The sequence below is a fragment of the Mustela nivalis genome, assembly GCF_964662115.1.
Source record: "Mustela nivalis genome assembly, chromosome: 6".
Lineage (NCBI taxonomy): Eukaryota > Metazoa > Chordata > Mammalia > Carnivora > Mustelidae > Mustela > Mustela nivalis.
This window is the reverse complement of record NC_139025.1, coordinates 134,978,295-134,983,430: the sequence shown is the minus strand read 5'-3', so window position 1 is coordinate 134,983,430 and position 5,136 is coordinate 134,978,295.

The window sequence follows — 5,136 nt, the reverse complement described above, 5'->3', positions numbered from 1 at the left end:
CTCTTGTTTATAAAGAATCAGGCAGTGTGAGCATTTGGCCTCTTAATGTGGATCACCTGACATCGGTCATATCCTAGGGTGCTGCCTTTCCTTTTCTATGACCTACGGACATGTCTCAGAAGCCGCTGTGTATTCTCCAGGAACATTTGACCCTGGGGAATAGGCTGACCTAATCCAAGGCTGTGGGAGCCAAAACATGCGCCCCCCTGCTATCCCCCTACATCCAGAGGTACAGTAAGGGACATTTGCATGTGACACATGCTATTTCTTGAAGGTATATAGTGGACTGGCACTGCATGGGCCCCCAAGTTGGAAGTGTTTGGAAGTTGAGGAGCAGCATTGGACCTTCACTGTGGGAGCCTCTGACGTCAGCTTTGGTCACTTTGCTGTTTGCAGTGTCTTCTGCCGTGACACGTGGTGCTCTTTGTTTCCCTGACAAAGGTGCTGTCCAGCAGTGGTGAATATCACCCTGTTTTGGAGTATGACCGAATTATAATTAGCTCTATTTCATATTTGTCCCACCAGTTGGCCTTTTTGAGGCAACGTCACTTCTAGGATCAAAAAAGGCCTGAATCTGAATTGCTCTAATACTGAATAAATGGCAGGTGTGTACCTTGTACTTCTAGAACTACTTAGGGGTACACAGGCTTGCTTTAAGCTGCTGCATGGTATGGCCAGCACTTCCTGGCTAGATCATTTGGAGCTTTTGCTCAGTTTCTTCTGAAGAGCATCCCCACTGCAGTGGCTAATCAGATTTCCCAAGTTAGCATTTTTGGGAAGAATTCGTGCTGCCCAGTGCCTGGAGCTGAGTAGGTGCAGAGAGAAAGAGGAGTGCCTATCGCCAGGGTTTCAACACGTGGCACATCTAAGGCCAGACAGTCAATGCCAGTCGCCAGTCTGGCATTTCTGAGAGCAGCAGCCCCTGGAGGTACTTGGAAGGGAGATACAGGGAGAATGGGCGTGCTTCCTGCTGCCTCCCTGACTCTAATCTTGGGAAGTCTAGAGCCGTTGCCCCAGAATCAGGCTCAGTGTTTTTCTTTGTCTAAATACACTTTATATAGTGTAGCTCATAATGTTAAAAGACCAAACCACAAGCTCCCATCAGCCGGAGGTTTTCCCGTCTACACAGCAGGTGTCTGCTGCAACATGCTAGAGGCTCAAGGGAGGCCTGGGTCAGCCTCAGGCCTTGCAGGTGGAGCAGGGGTACACGAGGTGAGGGTGAAGGCCTGTTTGGCTGGAGCCCATCTTGGTCCCATGGAAGGGTGGAAATGGGCTTACATGGTTCGGAGGAGCCTGCCTTCAGGGAGGAAGACTGCACAAATGCTGAGCTTGGAGGTGGTTTATGTCCCTGGACACATCAGGCCTAGAGATGAACTGGGAAGATTTCTTCAAGTAAGAGGAAGGGAGTGTGGTGGCAAGAGTGCTTGAAATGGGCTTCTCATTTTTCTCCTCTCAGCTGTGTGGGGAACGATTTGCCCTAGGTTCAGTTGGTTGGTAAACTTAAAGTATCTTCAGAAGGAAATCCTTTCTTCAAAACCAAAATGGTCTTCAGGATAAAATGAACTTGTGGATCTTTGCTACAGGAACTGCTTTGATCATGTGAATGATTTTCCAGCCAGAAGCGTGCGCTCACTGTGCCCCTGGAGGCCGCAGGTTTCTCTAATATATCATTAACTTCACCAGGCAGAGACCTACGGGGAAATGGCTTTTGCCGGGCAAAGAATAAATATATGTATCTCTTAATTTAAAAAAAATGGAATAAAATAATTTCTTCTGTGAAGAAAAATTGAGGATTCTTTTTTTTTTCAACGGGGGTGGTAATTCAGAATTAAAAGATGTGTGACAATGTTGGAGAACATGGAGGTGCCCCTGTCCAGGGGTGTACCCCCAGGGCTTGTGCTGCTCAAGGTCGAACAGGTGAAGAACAGAAGTGGTAAACCAGCAGGTCTCACTGATTGGTCTGTACAATGTGCTTTAAAGTGGTTTTGTTTCGTATACACAAGAGATACCATGAAGCTTGTTTTTTACACATTTTACTACATTTATAGTGTCTTGGGAGTTAATGTTTTAAAGAAGTAATTAGAGGGGTGCCTGGGTGGCTCAGTGGGTTAAAGCCTCTGCCTTTGGCTCAGGTCATGATCCCAGGGTCCTGGGATCGAGCCCCGCATCGGGCTCTCTACTCAGCAGGGAGCCTGCTTCCTCCTCTCTCTCTGCCTGCCTCTCTGCCTACTTGTGATCTCTGTCAAATAAAATCTTTAAAGAAGTAATTAGATTTGATAGAAAATGTTCAGTCTTTTCATTGAACTGTAGTGCCCAATACTGTGGACACCTGGGGAATCTACATCATCAGGAAAATGATGCTCCCGTTTTACCCTGGAGTGACAAGGCTGCAGAGACCAAGCCGAAGTCCAGGGTCACCCTGAGCAGGACTGCCCAGTCAAGGCCATGCCACAGTCCTTCCTCGGGAAGGTAGTTCTTTAAACTGCCTCTGTTAATAATGAAGTCTTCCTGGGGTTGAAGAAGAATGGTAAAGGTTCTTTTTCCTCTACATCCCTACCAGCATTTGTGATCTCTTGTCTTTTTGATGATAGCTATTCTAACAGACATGAGGGGATATCTCACTGTGGTTTTGATTTGCATTTCCCTAATGATCCGTGATGTGGAGCACCTTCCCATGTACCTGTTGGCCCTTTGTATAACTTCTTTGGGAAAATATCTATTCAGGTGCTTTTCCATTTTAAAAAATTGTTACATTTCTTTCTTTTCACTGCTCAGTTGTGTGAGTTCCTGATGTATTTGGGCTGTTAACTCTTTATTGGATATATGGTTTGCAAATATTTTTTCCCATTCCGCAGGTTGTCTTCATTTTGTTGATTGTTTCTTTTGCTATGAAGAAGGTTTTTAGTTTGATTTAGTCTCGCTTGTTTATTTTTGCTTCTGTTGCTTATGCTTTTGGTGTTCTATCCAGAAAATCATTGCCAAGACAAGTGTCAAGAAGTTTACCATGAAGGAGCTTACATTCAAGTTGTTAATCCATTTTGAGTTAATTTTGGGGAGTGGAAAAAGATAGAGGTCTTTCATTTTTGTACACCTGAAAACCCATTTTCTCGGCACCATTTATTGAGGAGACTCTTCTCCATTGAGTTTTCTTGGCTCCCTTCTCAGTATGACTGTATAGGCACCGATCGATGTATTTCTGGGTTCTCACTTCTGTTCTGCTGGTCTGTATCTGTTTTAATGCCATTACCACATGGTTTTGATAACTATAGCTTTATAATATAGCTTGAAATCGGGACGTGTTATGCCCCTGCTTTGTACTTCTTTCTCAGGATTCCTTTGGCTATTCAGTCTTTTGTGCTTCCATATAAATTTTAGGATTTTTTTGTACTTCTGTAAAATTTGCCATTGAAATCTTGATAGGGATAGCATTGAATCTATAGACGGTTTTAAGTAATATGGAAAGGTAAACAATATTCAGTTTTCCAGCCCATGAACACAGGATACCTTTCCATTTATTTTTATCTTTTTTCATCAGTGTCTTTTTGTAGTGTCCAGTATTCTTTCACCTCCTTGGTTAAATTTATTCTTAAATATTTGTTTCTGATGTTACTGCAAATGGAATCATTTTATTTCTTTTCAGGTCATTCATTGTTAGTGTATAGACATGCTGCTGATTGTTGTATGTTAATTTTGTATCCTGGAACTTTACCAAATTCATTGCTAGTTTTTGTTTTTTGGTTTTTGGTTTTTTTAATGGAGTCTTTAGGATTTTGTATACATAAAATCAAGTCATCTACAAATAGAGACAATTTTACTTACATTTTTTTTCCAATTTCCTGCTTTTTATTTATTTATTTTTTCTTGCCTGATCACTCTGGCTAGGGCTTCCAGGACTATGTTGAATAAGAGCAGTGAGAGTGAGCTTGTTTTTGTTACTGATCTTAGAGAAAAAGATTTCACCCTTTCATCATCAAGCATAATCTTAGCTGTGGCCTTGTCATATATAGCCATTGTAATGTTGAGCACATTCCTTCTACACCTAATTTGGTAAGAGTTTTTATCATGAATAGATTTTGAATTTTGTCAAATGTTTTTTCTCTATCTATTGAGAGGATCATATGATTTTTGTCCTTCATTTTGTTAATAAGGTGCATCACATTGATTGCATATGTTAAACCACCTTCTGACCCTGAAATAAATCCCACTTGGTCATGGTGAATGATCTCTGTAATGTGCTGCTGAATTTGGTTTGCTGGTATTTTATTGAGAATTTGAGAATTGGCTTATAGTATTCTTTCCTAGCTTTGGTATCAGGTAGTGCCTGATACTTTTCTACCTTTGGTCAGGACTCATAAAATAATTTTGGAAATGTTTCCTTTTTTTTTAAGTTTGGGAAAAGTATTGGCATTAATTCTTCTTTAAATGTTTGGTAAAAGCCACTGTGAAACCATCTGGTCCTGGGTTTTTCTTTTTGGGCAGATTTTTGATTACTGATTCAATCTTTTTACTAGTATGGATCCATTCTGATTTTCTGTTTCTTCCTGATTCAGTCTTGGTAGATTATATATTTTTTAAAATTTTTCTATTTATTCTAGATTGTCCAGTTTGTAGATGAATAGTTGTTCACAGTAGTCTCTTATGATCCTTTTTGTATTTGTGGTATCAGTTGTGATGTCTCCTTTTTCTTTTATAATTTTGTTGACTTGGGTCTTCTCTCTTTTTTCCTTGCTTAGTCGAGCTAAAGGTTTATCAGTTTTGTTTATCTTTTCAAAGAACCAGCTATTAGTTTTATTAATCTTTTCTATAGTTTTCCTATTCTCTATTTGATTTATCTGCTGTAATCTATTCTTTCCTTCTTTCTGCTAATGTTGGGTTTACTTCGTTCTTCTTTTTCTAGTTTCTTAAAATGTCCTAGAAAATGTTTCATAGGCACTTGATAATAATGTACATTCTGTTGTAGGATAATAATGCTCTCTGTATATCTGTTAGGTCCTTTTGGTCTATACTGTTCAAATCCACTTTTTTTTTTAATTAATTCTCTGAATGATATATCCATTGTTGAAAGTGAGGTATTAAAGTCTCCAATAATTATTGTATTGCTGTTTGTTTTTCCTTTATCCTCTGTTTTATTCAGGT